The sequence below is a fragment of the Phyllostomus hastatus genome, unplaced genomic scaffold, assembly GCF_019186645.2.
Source record: "Phyllostomus hastatus isolate PE091 unplaced genomic scaffold, TTU_PhHast_1.1 phas_contig_38, whole genome shotgun sequence".
In the NCBI taxonomy this organism is placed as follows: Eukaryota; Metazoa; Chordata; class Mammalia; order Chiroptera; family Phyllostomidae; genus Phyllostomus; species Phyllostomus hastatus.
In genome coordinates, this window is record NW_025333869.1 from 15,140,856 (window position 1) to 15,162,606 (window position 21,751).

The window sequence follows — 21,751 nt, forward strand, 5'->3', positions numbered from 1 at the left end:
GTAGAGCCTCTAATAGATCATACACATGAAACAAAGAATTAAACTATGAGCTCACCACCTCACCACACACACAGACACACACAGATAAATCCAGACATAGTACTTACTTATATGTGAACAACAAATCTTTAAATATTTAGAAAATACAAAATATCTTTATGAATTACAGCTATAGCATAATTTATTGACTAAGACACACAAGAAAAATCATAATTAAAAACAAGTCAATTTTATTTCTTAATAGGAAACAAAAGAAGATATAATTAGAAATCATTAAAAAGTCAAAGACAGTAAGAAGGTCCTTGCAAAACAAAGAACCAAAATTTTACTCTCATGAATGTGTAACTTAAAAATCAGTAAGAAATAAAAACATGCAAATGAAAAGGACTTGAATATGTAAACAACAAAGAAGGAAACCCAAATGTTCCAAGCCGCCCAAAAAGTCATTAAAACAAAAAAATAATAAAGCATATTTTATAATCATTAGAGAAATACAATTAAAGTGAGATGGTATTTTAGACTCAACGTCGGTGCAAAAATAAATTCCAGTGACTGCATCAACATGTTCCATGACTCCAGTGCTGGTTTTGACTGCCATATTACCATATTTTTTTCCCTGAAGGCAGGCTCTACCAAGTAAAACATGCCTTTAAGGCTATTAACCAGGGTGGCCTTATATCAGCAGCTGTCATCAGGAAAGACTGCAGTAATTGTCACAGAGAAGAAAGTACCTGCACAGTGACTCACTTATTAAGATAACTGAAAATATTGGCTGTGTGATGACAAGAATGACAGCTGATGGCAGATCCCAGGTACAGGGACATGCTGTGAGGCAGCTAATTGGAAATACAAGTATGACTTTGAGATTCTGTGGACATGCTGTGTAAAAGAATTATTGACATTTCTCATGTCTACACTCAGAATGCTGAAATGAGGTCCCTTGGTTGTTGTATGATTTTAATTGGTATAGATGAAGAACAAGGCCCTCCGGTGTACAGATGTGATCCTTCAGGGTTAAGCTATGGGTTTAAAGCCACCATAGCAGGAGTTAAACAAACTGAGTCAACCAGCTTAGTTGAAAAAAAAATGAAGAAGAAATTTGGTTGGGCATTTGGACAGTGGAAATTATGACTACATGCCTGTCTACTGCTCCAGCAATTGATTTTAAACCTTCAAAAACAGAAGTTAGAGTAGTTACAGTTGAAAATTGTAAATTCAGGATTTTTTTTTCTTAAGATTTTATTTATTTATTTTTAGAGAGGGAAGGGAGGGAGAAAGAGAGAGAGAGAAACATCAATGTGCCGTTACTGGGGGCCATGGCCTGCAACCCAGTCATGTGCCCTGAGTGGGAATTGAACTTGTGATGCTTTGGTTCATAGCCTGTGCTCAATCCACTGAGCTATGCCAGCCAGGGCTAAATTCAGGATTCTTATAGAAGCAGAAACTGACCCTCACCTCATTGCACTAGGAGAGAGAAACTAAACATTGTTGTTATTTTACTAAATCCATGACATCATGCTTTGGAGAATAATAATAAAAATAATAATTATCTTGATGAACTATGGGGAATAGTGTGTAAACTAGTGCAACAGTTTTGTGGAACAATACAAAATAATGTTAAATATGCTTTGTTCCTATAATCCAGCAGCTTTATTTCATGCTTATGTGCCCATAAAAAAGCTCTTGCATTTGTGATGTGTGCAAAAATTTTAATGACATTTATTTTAATTGTGAAAATTGGAAGCAGCCAAAAATGACATAAAGTAGATATGTATAAATAAACACAGATTGTTCAAAAATATAATGGAATATATACCTGCAGTAAAAATGAATGGACTACTTCTAAGACAATATGGACAAAATTCTTGCTTTAGAAATTCTTCTGCTTAAAATAATAATTTATAATGCTTAAAATACAAAAAGAAAAATCTAAAAGCCTCTTCTGGTCTGAAGACCAGAAAAGAAGGAGAAATTCTAAGTGTGTATGCTTCTGCAGCCAGGGACTTATCAGGCTCTGGACCCAAGTGTAGTCACTGAGAGCCTAGACTTCAGCTCCTTCAGAAAGAAGAGGGCTACATGTAATCTCATAGCATAGGGTCAGGCTCCCAGTCTGAAACTAGGAGGCTAAGGGATGTAGGGAAAAACTAAAACTAAAAATTTAACTGCCTTTTTCTCACCCCCTGCATAGAGAAGTTATTTAAAAGCCATGGTTTTGAGAAAAAAAAATGCCTGGGATTATAGCTATAGGGCAGCACTATCCAACAGAATTGTCTGTGATGATGGGAAAGATCTGTCCACTATGATAGCCATTAGCAACTTGGGAAGTTCATTTTAAATTTTATATAATTTAATTGATTGGAAATTAAATTTAAATAGCCACAAGTGGCTATTGGCTGCCTGATTAGGCAGTAGTGCTCTAAATAACTGGAAGGCCCAGGGAAAAAGGACAACATGGACACCAATTCATGAGCAGGATCTGCTTATCCTCAATATCACCACCTTATAAAACTTGGTTCTGGATTTCCTGAATCTAGGGGTTTGGGAGACAACTGGCAATAGTGACATAGAGATAGCTGAACATCAAGGGAAGTAAGCAAGGAAAGGAAAATAAAAAGTCAGGAAGAGTGAGAAAATAAAATGCAACAAAACAAAATGCAGTCTTCTTATTAAAATGAGACTGGAATAGAATATTGAAGACACATGAAGAAAGTGAATCCTGTAAGACAGTGAATAAAATTAATTCTGGAAAAAATAATTTCATAGATGCATTCATTAAATGTTGTTGAAAGATTTATAAAATATTCACAGATAACTTAAGTATTAGTTTGAATTAAAAGAATAAAATAGCATAACACCAAAACAATATACCCTCTCCCCCCAAAAAAACTCAATTTAAGTTAGAAAGTATATTACATGGTATAAATTTAATGGGATACAATTTAAAAACAAATTAATGAATCAAAAACTGGTTCTGGGAAACTCACCCTGAAAGAAACCAAGAGGGACAAAGGGATAAATCCTATGCAACATATGGGACAGATGGAAACTCTGCTTGACAACAATCTTCCCCCAGAAAAAAAATAAAAGGAAATATTAGAAAAACAATATTTATTTATTTTCATTTATATATTTTTATTGTTGTTCAATTATAGTTGTCCCAATTTTTCCCCCAGTGCTTTCCCCTACCCACTCCACCACAATCTATCCCCACCCTGTTGTCTATGTCCATGGGTCCTTCATACATGTTCCTTGTCTAGACTTTTCTTTTCTCCCCCCTTATCCTCTTGTCTCTTTCTCTTTGGTCACTATCAGTTTGTTCTTTATTTCCATGTCTCTGGTTCTATTTTGCTCATTTGTTTGTTTTGTTGATTAGGTTCCATTTATGGGTGAGATCATATGGTATTTGTCTTTTGCTGCCTAGCTTATTTCACTTAGCATAATGCTTTCCAGTTCCATCCATGCTGTCATGAAGGGTTAGGAGTTCTTTCTTTCTGCTGTGTAGTATTCTATCATGTAAGTGTACTACAGCTTTTTGATCCACTCATTTACTGATGGGTACTTAGGCTATTTCCAGCACTTGGATATTGTAAACAACACTGCCATGAACATTTGGGTGTATAGGTTCTTTTGAAGTGGTGTTTCAGGATTCTTTAGGAAATAGTCCCAGAAGTGGGATCACTAGATCTAAAGGTAGTCCCATGTTTTTGTTTTTGTTTTGTTTTTTGAGGAAATTCCATTCTGTTTTCCACAGGGGCTGTACCAGTTGGTTCCCTTTTCATTTTGATGATTTTTTTCTTTAGCCATCCAGGAACTTTTTAATTTGATTTAGTCCCATTGTATAGTGTAAGTTAGTGGTCAAGTTTCACTTTTTTGCAGGTAGCTGTCCAGAGTTCCCAAAACCATTTATTGAAGAGAGTACTTTTACTCCATTTTATGCTCCTGTCCCCTTTGTCAAATATTAATTGACCATAAAGACATGGGTTTATTTCTGGGTTCTCTATTCTGTTCCATTGATCTATTTGTTCTTTTGCCAGTACTGAGCTGTTATGATTGCAGTGGACTTGTAATATACTTTGATGTCAGATATTGTGATTCCCTCCTACTTTGTTCTTCTTTCTCAAAGTCACTGAGGTTATTTGGAGTCATTTATGGTTCCATATAATTTTTTTGAATATTTATTCTATATCTGATAAAAGCAGTATTTAAAACAATATCTGAGGATTATCCAGAATGAAAAAAGATAGTTCTCCAAACAAAAACACACTAAAGCTAATAACATCTATATATGCAAAAATAAATCAGCCCACAGCTAGATGCATTATAGTAAAACTGAAGGACATCAAGAATAAGCTGAAAAATCTTAAAACCACACAGAGGTTGCATTAAAAAGATTCAGGGAAAATGAAATTCTAAATTTATCATGATGGCTACTTAAAGTAATAAAATGAAAGGAAAATTTCAAAAAGCTCTTCATAAAAAACATGAAACTAATATTGTTTTATTTCATAAAAAAACATGAAACTAATATGCAAGTAATTAAATGATAAAACTGAGTGGTAGGTACAAAAGTATTCATAATGTTTTCTAAAACAGAGTATAAATTTTAACATTTCAAGTTTACATTTCTACTTTATAATTGGGTGTTCAAAATAAAATATTCAGTAATGAATGAACCTGATATACACAGATCACATCTAAATGGTTATGTAATAGTAAGCAGTTAGATAGGCATGAGCAGAGCAGGAACAATGGTCCAGGTGCCGAGGGTCACCTGCAAGGGGAGCCCAGGCGCCTAGCAATAGGGAAACCTACCAGGTCTTGAATGACCACTCCCTAAAGTATTAACCCCTGGAGATGGCATCCAGAGAGCCTCTGATCAGAAGCAAGTTTCAAGATCCAGCAGCGTCAGCAGTCTGGTATGAAAAACAGGCTGTTGGTCACTACTTCTTTTAGACTCTGCATTTGAACAAGTTCCACAGACTAATCGTATGCACACAGAGGTTTGAGAATCACTAGCCTGGTGGGCTTGTCATGTATTTATTGATTATGAAATTCAGATACCACAGAACCTGCCCTTTCCTTTACTATGGTTTTCTCTTATATGTGAATTATGGTTTTCTCCACTCTTATTTCTCATCTAATTCTGTATGCATTAGATTTTTAGGGTTTTCTGTCCAATGACTGCCACCCATATTTACTTGTGTGTACTATTAGCAATTTATTCTTATTTTTGTATTATTTCTATCACAGTGATTTGGGTGGGATGGCTGTAAAATAGATGCACATGTTCAACCTGCATTTCTTAGTTCTTTCTTTCTCTCCTTTCTTTCTCTCCTTTCTTTCTTTCTTTCTTTCTTTCTTTCTTTCTTTCTTTCTTTCTTTCTTTCTTTCTTTCTTTCTTTCTTTCTTTCTTTCTTTCTTTTTCCCTCCCTCCCCCCCTCCCTTCCTCCCTTCCTTTCTCCTTCCTTCCTTCCTTCCTTCCTTCCTTCCTTCCTTCCTTCCTTCCTTCCCTCCCTCCCTCCCTCCCTCCCTCCAAATCAAATGTTAAATGAACTCTGCAGGGCTGCAGTGGGGTCAATTTGTCAAATATTGGGACACCAAAGGTGGACCCATGATGGTGCTGTACTCTCTGACTTTGGATCTGGCACAAATTTGCTCACTTGTTTTTGCTAAGATGCATTACAGAACTGTGAAAAAATTTTCTCAGTGTGGCCAGAACAGTGGCCTCTAAGCCTTTTCTTGGTGGCTGTCACTAGAAGTGACTTTCAGAAAGCTGTCAGAATTCACCATCTTTATGGGTTTGTTCTTCTTCCAAACTAGTAGCCTCTGGATGGACACACAGGTCTTTATACATGATCTCCACAATGTGGTACAATTGTTTGAGCTCTGTGTCCAAATGGCTGATCTTTGCCATTTTCTGGATGAACTCTTAGAGCTTTTCCTGAATGATCTTGCAGTGATTATATAAAGCTGATAAACCCTCTTTAGTTTCTCTGTCACATCCAAAACCTTGATCCTGAGGCTGTCCCTGAAGGTGATCATGAGTGTATTGTCCTTCTACCTGCTCTCATTAATATTTTCGATCAGCTCCTGGGCCCTCTTCTTTAGGATGTCATCACTCCAGTCCAGAGAGGAAATTTAGGGTCCTGACTTCCCTTCCAGCATCGTCAGCTGGTGATTGGCACCAGAGTTGGTGGTAGAAGGGCTAGAAAACTGACATCTAGCTGGCCCCCAACCAGCTTCCTCTTTGAGGCTCTCCTCACCCTGCTGCTACTCCTTGCTGTCCCCCAGTGGCTGTGGCTCCTGGTCCTTGCATTCTTCGAGGGGTACATCCACTGCCTGTCACTCCATCTTGTCTTTTCCCGCCTTCTCTCAACCTGCATTTCTTGATTTAGTATTCTGAGCATGTTCTTTTACAAAGAAGGTTTAAACAGTCATACTGTTGAATCATGAGTTGACTCAAAACTCAAATACCCATATTTAAAACTATTTGGGTGGATGATCCTTTATGAATGGAAAAGCTAAGCTGTAAATACCACTGAGTATAATTATGAAGTAATATTTGTAAAACCTTGGAAGATGCGAAAACTACCAAAAGATTGGAGGCGGTCAAATATTTTTATTTCAAAGAGATGAAAATAGACTTGCATAAATAAAACCAAGACTGTCATAATACAAAATTATAAAGATTTATTACAAAGTTCTATCACAAATTGAAATAATAAGATGAGCCAAACTAATATAATTTTCTCCTTTGGTAGCATTGTTAGGCTAGCAAACTAATAGAATGTCATAGATAGAATGCTTCTTGATTTTCAGCAGAACATATGATGTCCTTGTGGGTAAGATAGAGCAATATGATATGTCTAGATTTATAGATTTATAGTTAGTGTAACCATTAACTGTTCTTTAAAAGTGCTGACTGATATCAAGTTGGATAGAAGTCTTGAGCAGCATGCTGTAGACTTTGCTCTTGCACTTGTCCTTCACAACATTAATGATAATGATTGAGATAAAGACCTGGATGGTGTGTATGTGTGTGTGTGTGTGTGTGTGTGTGTGTTTGGTGGGTGGGCAGACATGGAATTAACCTGAGAGAAAGAGCTAACACGATGGATGATAATACTATTCCATAATCCAAAATATTCTCAGAAGCACAGAGTCTGAAAGGAAAGATAGAAAGATAGAAATTGAAATTTCAGAGGGGCATTTTTTTTACAATTGCACATTAAAATGGAAAAACTCAATTATGCAAAAATACGATAAAGGATTTGGGGGTCAGAATTTTGTATAAATAAAGTCTTGGAGTTCGCGTTGTATCATATAACATATATCATAGAAGTTTTAAAACAATTTTTTAAAGGCAGCTTAGTTGGTATTAAGATAAACATGGTCCCTTGACTAATGATAGTAATGTGAATTGATTAAAAAGCTATTGCAGCCCTGGTTTGTGTGAATTGAGTGCTGGCCTGCAAACCCAAAGGTCTCAAGTTCAATTCCCAGTCAGGGTACAGGCCTGGGTTGCCAGTCAATATTTTTCTCCCTTTCACCCTTCCTTCCCTTCTCTCTAAAAAATTAATAAATGAAATATTTAAAAATAAATAAATAAAAAAGCTATTAGAGTCCTGACTGGTATGGCTCAGTTGCTTGGACTGCCATCCAATTCAATTCTCAGCCAGGGTAAAAGCCTGGGCTATGGTTCAGTCCCTGGACAGGGTGCATATGAGAAGCAACAGATCGATATTTCTCACTCACATCTGTGTTTCTCTCAGTCTTTCTCTCTCTCCCTCCCTTCTCTGCTCTCTAAAATCAATAAATGTATCCTTAAAAAAAGTTTTTGGAGGCCTAAATAGCAATCTGATGTTCAGAGCAAAAAAGAAGGTCCTATGATGAATCAGTGTGATAGTGTACATTTTTCACCAGAACAATTAGGCATTATTCAGAGAGGATCCTTGGGTAAGCAGCTAGACCAATAGCTTCAACTTGGGAAATTATGAATTTCTTAAGCAATATATTAAGTATCCTGATAAGAAATTAGCAATGATATCCTTTAAAAGTACCCATTAAATAAGTGAAATCTGACCCATAAAAAGGTGCTGGTCACATGGTACTTTCTTGATTATGTCTTAGGACAGGATCCAAAACACATAATCACCAATATGCACGGTTAGTGCTTATACATTATTCTTTCAATGAATAAAGGGTTGGAATAAAAATGTTTTCTTCCTAAGAGTGATTTAGGCAGCATTAGTTCTTTGAGTATATTAGTAATGCCCAAGTTAGGGTCAATAAATATAAATTTGGAAAAAAAAAGAACTTAAAACACTAATTTGAAAGAATATAGCACCCCTATGTTCATTGCAGCATTATTTATAATCACCAAGATATGGAAGCAACCCAAGTGTCCACAAGTAGATAAGTGGATAAAACAACTATGGGGCATAGTTGTTTACACAGTGGAATACTACTCAACCATAAGAAAGAAGAAAATTTGACCTTTCATGACAGTATGGATGGACCTGGAAAACATACTAAGTGGAATAAGCCAGTCAGAGAAACACAAATGCCATATCATTTCACCTGAATGTGGAATCTAATGAACAAATTGAACTAACAAGAAAAATGGGGACAGACTTATAGATTGAGAGCAGATGATAGCTAGTGAGGCAGTGAGGGGGTGGGCAGATTGAGCAAAAAGGAAAAAGGTCTCATGGACATGAACAACATTGTGGTAATTTCTAAGGGGAAGGAGTATAAGGGGACTAAATAGTAATGGAAAAATACAATAAAGAATAAATCAAAATAAGATAGTTGAAAAAACAGATACACAATTAAAGAGCTACCTTTATTGCAAAATTTTTCAGTCTAATTTACCAATATATAAATGCGAATTTCTAAGGAGAGTTATGAAATGCCATATTTCCCCCACTAATCATAAAATCCCCCTTAAATATCTTGTGCAACTAATATATTATAAAATACACATCAGGAAACCCTTAACTAGTACATTTCTAAGCTCTCTTCCATGTTAACTTTCTGTGTATAGTGTTGTCTTTCTACTCACTCAGATGCCAGTAAACAAATAAATAAATGAGAACAGAAAAAAATGGAGAAAAACTACTTTAAAAATCACTAAGTATCAGTGGCAGAAATGGATTGAAGTTTGAATATACCATTACTGTACATATACCATTGTTCTTAACATTATGCCAGTTATCATGATTTAAAATTTGATTGAATTCAAGATGTGTTCATTATCTATCTACATCTAATGCAAACTTTATGCCTCATTATTTATCCAGCAGTTTCATTCTTAGTTTAGTATATCAGAACTGAAAGATTCTCAATTCAGTATATCTAGACTTTTAAAAGGATCTTCTGTTAGTTTTCTTTTTTTTTAAGATTTTATTTATTTTTAGAGAGAGAAGGGAGGGAGAAAGAGAGAGAGAAAAACATCAATGTGTGGTTGCTGGGGGCTGTGGCCTACAACCCAGGCATGTACCCTGACTAGGAATCGACCCTGCGATGCTTTGGTTTGCAGCCTGTGCTCAATTCACTGAGCTACACCAGCCAGGGTTGTTAGTTTTCAAGTTGGAAATCAGACAGTAAAACACCAGTGCTGGTTGGTATTCACTATGCTGGGTTAATTTTAGCACCTCAGTCTGTGTTGAAACTCTGAGGATCCATATGGTTCTGGGCTCTGCTCCCTTCCAATTCTTGCTGCATCTGCCTTATACAACTCCCACTTCCATCATGACTCACCACTTGTTAAGTTCTTAATTTCTAATCATGTAGTGGGGGAAATGCATATGCAATATTCCTAAAATGATTTCACATGTATGGGGTATCACTGGTTTGGCAGAAAGTACTATACTAATATTGTATAAAACTCCTTAGATAATATTTTTGTACTTAATTCCAAAATTAGTTGCTCTGGGCTTTGGAATTATAGAGGTGGAATTTAAAGATAATTTATTTCCATAGATTGTTTTCAAATATTTTTTCTTCCACATTTTTAGTCAACTGACTGTTAATCTAACTAGTTTTCATGAAGAGAATACAGCTGTTATAGTCAGCATGTGAAGTTGGGAACTATTGGGATCCATGGGACAATATGTTAAGTATTCATTAATTTTTACAATATGAAATACATCACAATCTGGAAATTGCAGTGTTACCTTCATTTCAATACTACACTGCTTTTTGTCCTTTAGCTTGTTGTTTCTTTCCCTTCTTCCCCCTCACAGCTATCGCCAGTCTCATAGAATGATTCTGGATGTGTGGTTGGCCAGCAATTGTTCTTCCCCAAAGGGTAGAAGACTCTGGTTCATATCCTAGCTTTTTCACTAGTATTGTGAGACTGGCCATGTTCCTGAGCCTCAGCTTACTCTGTTTATAAATGAGGACAATAGCATGGTGAAATATTATATGATAAAAAGAATTTAAAAGTTTAATATTTGGTAGACTCTCAAAATGTATAAGCCAATATGAATTTTGAGTTGTTTTCTGCCATAGTTTTCAGTCTAATATCTGTAAACTGGGGTGAACTTGGAAAAGCTAAACATTGTTGTGAGATAATATGTTTTAAAACACTTAAAACAGTATAAAGTGCCATACAAATATAAACAGATAACACCAATACTGCTGCTATTACTACCAAGAAATTGACTACCTAAAAGAAATTGCTATACTTTTCTTATGTGTATAAAATGCTTTTGAAAATCTTCAACATCCATCATAGTTTATTGAATTTTTATTTTTATATATTGTTTATGGTTGTTCAAGTACAGTTGTAATATTTAAGAGCATTCCATTGTGCTTATAACTGGTGTTCCTTGTTTAATCACAGGGCTCTATCCAAGCATGTCTGAAGTAATATTGATGCTATTAATCTTTTTTTAATTAAATTAATTGAGGTGACATTGGTTCATAGGGTCATATAGGTATCAAGTGTACATTTCTATGACATGTTATCTGTATATTGCTTTCTGACCTGTGAATATGTAGCGACACTCTTATGATCTCACTAAGACTTAAGTACAACCATGTAATTCTGATCAATTTAGAGGCAGATATGTGACAGTTTTGTGCTGTGAATTTAGGTTAAAGTTTAAGGTAAAAGAAAACATAACCTTGGATAGTTATTTCATAATTGTAAACCTTACTAGCTTGCAAAAGACTGACTATGCTTACAGATATGTGGGAAAAAAACCTATTAGGACACAGGGATTTGGAGAGTCACTAAAGGTAGAGAATTGTCATTAAATGACTTAGCAGTCTATCCTAATGGTTTATAAACTATTTTTTGTAATAAATAGTATCCAACTGTTACAACTGTTGTTTATTTTGCATTTATTCTTTTTAGTTTTTAAAATGCTTTAATCTGTAATGTAACATTTATTATAACATACAGTTTCTCCTGTATTGTCTTTTTATATTTGCATTTAATTTAATTAACTTCTTACACAATCTTCCATGTTTATTATTCCCAGTTTTAAGTAAGAAAATTGAGGCTCAAGGCTCACGGCTCACGATTTTGGAAATAGAAGTGCCAGAAACAACATGTTCTTTAGTATTTGAGATCACTGATTCCATGGATATTTTTTCAATCAATTGTTTTTTAAAAATTAACCAAGCACTTCTTTATTTATGCCAATGCACTCTCTATATTCTTCTTAGGCAAGTTAAAACTATCATTGAGGATGAGGGATGTAAAAACAAAGAATACAGAAGATAATATTGAGAAAAGAACAAATGCTCTACCTACATATGACTTTTGAAGAAACTTTTATGACAAAAGAGATAATTTATTTAAAAAATTATTCTCGACAGGGGGGGCTAAGATGGCGTTGGAGTAGGGAGGAGCAGATTTGGCTTCCCTCTGCTCAGGGGAGAAAATCCTGACCGATCTATGGAGTAGAGAAGCAAACAACCAACATACTTCAGCATATGTGAAAATAGGGGACCAAGGATTGTGGCAGAACTGAAAAACTGGACCCTAAGAAGAGTGCTGCAACAAGGTAGGGTCCTGGGGACCAGAGTGTGGTCCGGGGACTGCAGCCGCAGGCCCAGGACCCACTGCTGGGTTTGCCACAGAGTCCTTGGGAGAGAGCCGAGACAACTGCTCCCTCCCCAGCCAAACAAGGTCTGAGAAGCAATGGGAGGAATCCAGGTGCTAGCAAACACACAAGGGCTGTGAGCACCTTTGGAGGCTGTGGACACCGGAGAGGCTAGGTCAAGCACCAGGCCTGGAACCCCACAGTCACCGGTCTGGCTGGAGAGGTTGGCAACAGGAGAAGCGAGGCCACTGTGTGGAGCAGCAGGCTTGAACAGGAGGAATTTCTCAAGAGGAAGGAGTGAATAGACAGACGCTGTTTAGGGAATTCTCCTAAAGTGATCAGTCGCTCCAGCCTCCCTGCCACCCAGCCATGGGCGTGTGGGCCTGGGTGCAGGGAGAGCACCCCGCACCCCAGTCCACAGCAGTAACCCTGGGGAAAGACCTGATTCCCACACCCAGGGCACAAGGCTGAAGAGCCAGTGCTAGCTCCACTGGCCAAGGAAGAAAAGCCATAACAATCACCCCTCAGCCTGCCACAGCCAGCAAGAGCAGAAAAACCGGTTTGGCCACTTTGAAACCAAGAGACTTTTTAATTTGATTTTATTATTTTAACAATTTCTAATTTTTTAATTTTTATTGTTTTTACTCTCTTTTGATTTCTTTTTCCTCTCTTTCCTGATTTCTTGTTTTATTCCTTCCTCCTTCCTTTCCTCCAATTTTATCTCTTCTTCCTTCCTTCATCTGCCTTTTCTATTTTTACTTTTTAAATTTTTTTCTGAATACCTACAAGTGAGACAAAATCCTGGATCTGTGAAAAGACCAAAGTTGAACTCAAAGAAGAGGCATCACAACAGCTGGGACAGTGAGATAAATTTCACTCTGCTATTACAGAGAACCTGCAAGTTATTGCATATTTGTATTATTGTTATTTTTCCAGTATTCCTACATCTTTTTTTAATACTGTTTTTGTATCCCTCTTCTTTTTGTATAGTCTGTTTTGCTAGGCTGGATATATTGTATGATCTGACAGCTTTCCCCTGATATCTCTTTCCATACTGTATTGATAATCTACTGTCCTTTAACTCACATGTGTCCCATTAGCATACTACTCGAGGTTCTGTACTCCCTATTCTTGTTACCTTGATCTCATAGATTCTGTCACATGATTGTTGCCATAATATTATTGTAAATAACTGCTGTTCCATGCAATTGTAATTACTTCACAACACCCCGCCCCCCCAGATCTTAGCCCATTTCAAAGTTTCCTGAACTCTATTACTGTAATGGTTAACTATTCTCTCACACACTACACCTATTTACTATCCTTTACTCTCACCTTACCTCAGAATCTGACCTCCCACAACCTCCCTGTTTTATAGATCCAACTCACAATCCTTCCTTCCCCAACAGGAGTCTTATCTTCTTTCCATCCTTTCTAAAAATCAGCTAGCTGGGTGGAAGATCACGGTTAACACAATACATAGTCAAAGGATCTCCTATCTCTTCCCTACTTGCTACTACTGTAAATATCATAGAATTCTCTGTTACTGTCTTAAACCATTTTGCCTTCCCCCTCCAACTGATGACAAAAAAGAATAGGTGGAGGTGGTGAACACCAGGATACCCACTGGAAGAGGAAACCCAACAACAAAGGAACCTAAGAGATAACAGCAGAAGAAGATGAAGGAGGGAGTGGTAAGCACACAAACTTCAATCCAGGACCTACCTGGAAATACAACTAAACAGTAGAGACAGTACCCAATACAAACAACTGAACAAGAGCAAGAGAGAATTCTTTAAACCTTATACACACAGAAGGACCAGCTTCAACACAACCTACCCTCACCAGCACAACAAAATACAGGAGGTGGTAGACAGAGTGACCTTCATTTAACCAGCTGGTGGGAAGGAACCACCAAAGAAAGACACAGGAGCAATCAAACCCCAAAGGCAAACACAAAGCCAACTTAAATGACAGCCCAAGACCAGTGAGCTTGGGAGTCAAGGAAACTGCACCACTGAAACTCACTGCTATTCTACCACAGAAGTTCACACCACAAACCCAGGGAGCCAGAACAGATCAATTCAAGAAGCTGAGGCTAACAAGAAGAGTCTCACAAACAATGGGAAGACAAAGAAACAATCCCCAAATGAAAGGAAAGGAGGAAGCCTCAGAAAGAATGCTAAATGAAATAGAGGCAACTCAACTATCAGATATTGAATTCAAAGCAATGATCGTCAGGAAGCTCAATGAGCTCACAATGAGCTACCAGAAACTACAGGGAAGCTACAATGAACTCACTAAAAACTACATCAGCATGAAAAAGGAAATAGAAACTCTCAACAAGGGCCAAGAGGAAATGAAGAATGCAATTTCTGAACTGAAGAACACAGTAGAAGGAATGAAAAGCAGGATCGATGAAGCAGAAGAGGGGATTGGCAAGCTAGAGGATAAAGTAGAAGAAAACACCCAGAAAGAACAAGAAAAGGAAAAGAGGCTCAGAAAGAATGAAGAGGGATTAAGAGAAATGTGAGATAATATGAAACATAATAATATCTGTATATAGGGATACCAGAAGGAGAAGAAGAAGAGCAAAGGATAGAAAACCTATTTGAAAAAGTAGTGATGGAAAACTTCCCTAATTTGATGAGAGAAAAAGTCACACAAATCCAGGAAACACAGAGAGTCCCAATCAAAAGGAACCCAAAGAGACCCATCTGAAGACACATAATATGGCAAAATTTCAAGATAAAGAGATAATCTTAAAGGCAGCAAGGGAGAAACAGGAAGTAACATACAATGGAGCCCCAATAAGGCTAACAGCTGACTTCTCAATGGAAACACTCCAAGCCAGAAGAGAATGGCAAGAAATATTCCAAGTAATGAGAACCAGAGGTCTGCAACCAAGGCTGATTTACCCAGCAAGGCTCTCAATCAAGATAGAAGGCCAAATAAGAAGCTTCCAAGACAGAAGAAATCTAAAAGAATACACCTCCACCAAACCAGCTCTGCAACAGTTGCTAAAGGGACTGCTTTAAGGAAAGGAAGGAAAAGAGAGCGAGAGAGAGAGAAACACACGTACATAAAAGACAATGAATAAGTACCTATCAATAATAACCTTAAACGTAAATAAATTAAATGCTCCAATCAAAAGACATAGAATAGCTGAATGGATAAGAAAACATGACCCACACATACGTTGCCAAAAAGAGACCCACCTCAGGATAGAAGACCTTCTCAGGCTGAAAGTGAAGGGCTGGAAACATATTTTCCAAGCAAATGGACAGGAAAAAAAAGCCAGGGTAGCAATACTCATATCTGACAAAATAGACTTCCAAAAAAGGCCCATAAAGAGATACCCAGAAGGTCATTTCATAATACCCAAGGGAAGAATCCACCAAGAAGACATATATATTGTAAATATATATGTACCCTACATAGGAGCACTCAAATACATAAGGAAAATCTTAGAGGACTTCAAGAAAGTTATTGAGAGCAACACAATTATTGTTGAGGATTTTAACACCCCACTATCAAAAATGGACAGATCTTCCAAACAAAATATCAACAAAGATATTGTGGAATTGAACAAAACCCTAGATGAAATGGGCTTTACTGATATATACAGAGCCCTCCATCCCAAAGAAGCTAAATACACATTCTTTTCAAATGTACATGGAACAGTTTCAAAGATAGACCACATGAGAGGACACAAAACAAGCCTCAACAATTTCAAAAAAATTGAAATCATACCAAGCATTTTCTCTGATCACAAGGGACCTAAGCTAGAAACCAATCCCAAGGGAAAAAAAAACACTAAAAATCATGGAGATCAAATAGCATGCTATTAAACAATGAATGGGTCAAGAATGATATTAGGGAAGAAATCAAAAGGTTTCTTGAAACAAATGAAAATGAACTCACAACAACCCAAAACTTATGGGACAAAGCCAAGGCAGTCCTGAGAGGGAAGTTCAAAGAGATATAGGCCCACCCAAAAAAGTTAGAAACATTCCGAACAAACAACCTAACCCTATGTCTACAAGAACTTGAGGAACAACAACAAAGATAGCTCAGAGTAAGCAGAAGGAAGGAAATAACCAAGATCAGAGCAGAATTAAGTAACAGAGACTAAAACCACAATTCTAAGGATCAATGAATCCAGGAGCTGGTTCTTTGAAAAGATAAACAAAATTGACAAGCTTTTAAGCAAACTCATGAAGAAAAAAAGAGAGAAAACCCAAATAAACACAATCAGAAATGAAAGAGGAGAAATTACAACAGATACCATAGAAATACAAAGGATTGTAAGAAATTACTACGAAGAACTGTATGACAAGAAATTTGAAAACCTAGATGAAATGGACAAATTTCTAGAAAAATATAATCTTCCAAAACTCAATGGAAAAGAAGCAGAAAGCCTGAACAGACCAATAACAGCAAAAGAAATTGAAGCAGTAATCAAAAAAACCCCAACACACAAAAGCCCTGGACCAGATGGTTTCACAGGAGAATTCTACAAAGCATTTAAGGAAGAACTAACCCCTATCCTTCACAGACTATTCCAAAAAATCCAAAAAGATGGGAGTCTCCCAAACTCTTTTTATGAGGCCAGCATCATCCTAATTCCAAAACCAGATAAATATACAACAAAGAAAGAAAACTTCAGGCCAATATCGCTGATGAACATTGATGCTAACATCCTCAACAAAATACTGGCAAACCGCATCCAACGATACATTAAAAAGACCATACACCATGACCAAGTGTGATTCATTCCAGGGATGCAATGGTGGTACAATATTCACAAAGCAGTAAATGTAATACATCACATAAACAAAAGGAAAGTGAAAAATCACATGATCATATCAATAGATGCAGAAAAAGCATTTGATGAGGTATAGCACCCATTTATGATAAAAACACTCAGCAAAGTGGGAATAGAGGGAGCATTCCTCAACATAATAAAGGCTATATATGAGAGACCTACAGCCAGCATCATACTCAACGGGCAAAAATTAAAATCTTTTCTCCTAAGATCAGGAATAAGATAAGGCTGTCCGCTTTCACCACTTCTATTCGATATAGTAATGGAAGTTTTAGCCACAGCGATCAGAGAAGAAAAAGAAATAAAAGGCATCCAAATAAGAAAGGAGGAAACAAAACTGTCACTGTTTGTAGATGATATGATAGTGCACATAGAAAATCCTATAAACTCCACAAAAAAACTGCCTGACCTAATAAATAAATTTGGCAAAACAGAGGGATACAAAGTCAATATCCAGAAATCAAAGGCATTTCTGTACACCAACAATGAAACAGCAGAAGCAGAAATCAAGAAAAAATCCCATTAGAAATATCAAAAAGAAAAATAAAATACCTAGGAATAAACCTAACCAAAGAGGTAAAAGACCAGTATTCAGGAAACTACATAACACTGAGGAAAGAAATCAAGGAAGACACAAACAAATGGAAACATATACTGTGTTCATGGATTGCAAGAATTACTATCATCAAAATGTCCATACTACCCAAAGCAATGTACACATTCAATGCAATTCCTATTAAAGTACCAATGGCTTATTTCACAGACATAGAACAAACACTTCAACAATTTATATGGAACCATAAATGACCTCGAATAGCTGCTGCAATTTTGAGAAAGAAGAGTAAAGTAGGGGGGATCACAATACCTGACACTAACCTATATTACAAGGCCACTGTAATCAAAACAGCCTGGTACTGGCATAAAAACAGGCACATGGACCAGTGGAACAGAACAGAGAGCCCAGAAATAAACCCAAGTCTCTATGGTCAATTAATATTTGACAAAGGAGGCAGCAACATAAAATGGAATAAAAATAGCCTCTTCAACAAATGGTGTTGGGAGAACTGAAGAGGTACGTGCAAAAAAATGAAACTCGTGCACCAACTTACACCGTATACAAAAATAAATTCAAGGTGGATAAAAGACTTAAATATAAACCGTGACACCATTAAAGTCCTAGAAGAGAATGTAGGGAGGACAATCTCAGATATTTCATGCAGCACCTTTTTTACTGATGTGTCCCCTAGAGCAAGGGACATAAAGGAAAGAATAAACAAATGGGACCTTATCAAAATAAAAAGCTTTTGCACAGCTAAAGAAAACAGTATCAAAATTAAAAGAGAACCAACTGTATGGGAAAACGTATTTTGCCAATGATACCTCAGACAGGGGTTTAACCTCCAACATATATAAAGAACTTACACAGCTCCACTCTAAGAAGACAAGTAACCAATGGAAAAATGGGCAAAGGACTTGAACAGGCACTTCTCCAAGGAGGATGTACAGAAGATCCAAAGACACATGAAATGATGTTCAATATCGCTAGCTATCAGAGAGATGCAAATTACAACCACAATGAGATACCACTTCACACCAGTCAGAATGGCCATCATAAACAAAGCAACAAACAAGTGTTGGAGAGGTTGTGGAGAAAAGAGGACCCTAGTGCACTGTTGGTGGGAATGCAGACTGGTACAACCACTATGGAAAGCAGTATGGAACTTCCTCAGAAAACTAAAAATGGATCTGCCTTTTAACCCCCCAATTCCACTGCTGGGTCTATATCCTAAGAACACTAAAACACCAATACAAAAGAACCTTTGCGCCCCAATGTTCATAGCAGCACAATTTACAATAGGTAGGTGCTGGAAGCAACCTAGGTGCCCATCAGTAAATGAATGGATTCAAAAACTATGGTACATTTACACAATGGAATTCTATGCAGCAGAAAGAAAGAAGGAGCTCCTACCCTTTGCAACAGCATGGATGGAGCTGGAAAGCATTATGCTAAGCGATGCAAGCAAGGTAGTGAAAGACAAATACCATATGATCTCACCTTTAACAGGAACCTAAATAACAAAACAAAGAAACAAGCAAAATGTAACCAAAGACACTGAAATAGAGGCCAGGCTGACAGTGCCCACAGAAGAGAGTAGAGGGAATTTGAGGGGACAGTGGGAAAGGTTCACAGGAACAAACTTAAAGGACACATGGACAAAAGCTAGGAGGAGGGTGGTAATGGGAGGGAAGTGGGGAGGGTTGGGAGAGTGGGCTGGAATGGGAGTAAAAGGGAGAAAACTGTACTTGAACAATGACTGAAATAAAATTCAAAAAATTATTCTCAAGCCCAGCTGACATTAAACTAGTTATTAGTTGATTAGAAGGCACCTACCAGAAGCAATCCGGGAGTAATACCAACATTTATAAAACATCATGTTTGTCTTTGATTCCCAACAAGCTCTGTCAAAACCTAGCTGCAATGCTTTCCTTCAAGTTGAAATTCTTTATTCTTAACATAAAAAGTTGTGCCCTCTCTCTCCCTAGACTATCTGACACATCTTCCCCTATGGGGAAAAATAAAAATTCTCAGCTCATCAAAGTGATGCATTAATAATCTTGGCAATAGTTCAGTTTAGTATAGGTACTTTCCATACATCCACATCAAACTTTATTCATATATCTAAGTCCCCTGGAGTGACAGGCCTTAAGTGATTTTGAAGCTGTCTTTTATCAGGTAGAAACTTCCAATATATTTCTCAGTCTACAATATAACCTACATGAATCAATTTCAACTGTGTGATCTAAGTTGAAATTTTGATTAAATGGTTTTCACTATCGATGTCACTCAAGTGCTGAAAGCAGTTCTCCTGGGCTGTAACTAGCTGGTCCCCCACAGGTGAAATGTCATATTCCTAATTGTACAATGGTCTCCTTTACCTTTCTGTAGTTTCAGTTACTTATAGTCAAACATGGCCAAAATATATTAAATGGAAAGTTCCAGAAATAAACAATTTATAAGTTTTAAATTGTGCACCATTCCAAGTAGTATGGTTATCAGATCAACTGTCATGGTATCACAGTGCTTCTGTTCAAATAATGGTTATTTTACTTAATTATTTGGCTCCAAAGCACAAGAGTGTAATGTTGGAACTTTGGATATGTTACAGAGGAATCAGAAAGTGTATGTATGCATAAGAAAAAAAGACATCGTACATACAGGACTGAGTACTACTGAAGTTTCAGGCATCCACTTTATGGCATCCAGGGCTCTTAGAATATATTCCCCTTAGATAAGGGGGAACTGTACATATTCTCTACATATTCTGCTGAATTTCTTCTTGGCCATGGACGAAGCATGATAGAGTTATCATCCTTCATCATGCATACCTTTCTGTTTCCTATACTGTCCTTCTGTATCTGAACTGATGCATGAAACAAACTATGCATCTTTAATATATTTATTAGAAATCATGCCATGTACTTCAAAAAACAGTACACCCTCCCTGTACAAATATGCATAAGTGTTTAAAAAGTCTGAAAATAATTATTTGTATAGTACTGTGTGCTGGGGAAAATAATTACACATGGACATTGCCTTTTGGCCATGGGGATTGGGAACAAGGCACACATAAAGCATTAAACACAAAAGAGTAAAATAAGTGAAAAGAGACAGTGCCTTTACCTCAAGGAATGGGGCATCTGCCCATGGACATTAGAGATATATGTGATTTGCTAGGCAAAGTATTAGATGAAGCAATTTTCAAGTAAAAAAGTGAATTGTCCAAGAGGCTAGGAGGGAAGAACAATGTTTTAAGCCTTGCATGACCATCAGGCAAAGGTGTGGTTGCAATTTGAGGTAAAGTTGGTGGATAATGATGATCTTTGGAAGCAGCTATATTGAGAAGAACCCTGAAATGATTTGAGCAAGAAGAAGGTCTCAGTTGTTGTAATTAATAATTCTTTTTTAAATTATGCTTGGCTGCCCATGTCTTTCTTCCTTCCCTCCCTCCCTCCCTCCCTCCCTCCCTCCCTCCCTCCCTCCCTCCCTCCCTCCCTCCCTCCCTTCCTTCCTTCCTTCCTTCCTTCCTTCCTTCCTTCCTTCCTTCCTTCCTTCCTTCCTTCTTTCCCCTTCTTTCCTTCCAAAAGCGTTGTAAGTGATAGGGGACTTAAGACTTGGAAAATTTTAGTTTAAGGTAAATAGTTATAAGCCTAATAAGTAATGCATATGTTAAAGCTTTTGTTTCAGATTCTACAGATAAGACCCATCCTGGCTCCTGGGAAAACAATAGACCTCCTGGGGCACTGCTAAAGATCATTGCCTCGGGACAAGTGAAGTTATCAGGCCATTGTGTTCCAGGGAGAGAGAGACCACCCTTCCCTGGGAACAGCTAACTGCATAGTACAAGAATGCTGCAGTTTCTTTCACCTAATTGTCCCTGAATTTCAAAACCCCTCACTGCACCTTGTTTATTCCCTGTTATAAAAAGTATGGCCTGGAAAGAAAATGTAAGATGGTTCTTCTGGGTGCGAACCCTCCATCTTCTCAGATCGCCAGCTATCTGAATAAAGTGCCCATGAAGATTCAATTGCTGTCATTCATTATTGGGTTTGGTAGTGACAGGCAGCCTGAATTCCAGGGTCTTTTCTGGTTTCATGAGTATATACTAAGGGCTTGCCTGGACTAGACACTCAATCATTTCAAGTTCAATACAAGTTTATCCTAATGACATTTTAGGATTCTGTATGAAGGTTTATCTGTTGCCTTTGTGTTTCACATACTTATGGTACAACCATATTTTGGGAAACTTGATTTGCCCTTGGCCAACCTACTTCCTGCTGGTAAAACAAAGTGTTTCAAGGATTG

General features: G+C 37.2%; 1 protein-coding gene and 2 pseudogenes across 7 annotated transcripts in view; 1 reads left to right on the plus strand and 2 right to left on the minus strand.

Annotated features, from left to right (window-relative positions):
• The window catches only part of NRG3 (neuregulin 3), a 1,223,498-nt gene that overhangs the window by 322,827 nt on the left and 878,920 nt on the right, over nucleotides 1-21,751 (minus strand). The window lies entirely within an intron of this gene.
• LOC123820931 lies at nucleotides 563-1,482 on the plus strand (annotated as a pseudogene).
• LOC123821097 lies at nucleotides 5,777-6,351 on the minus strand (annotated as a pseudogene).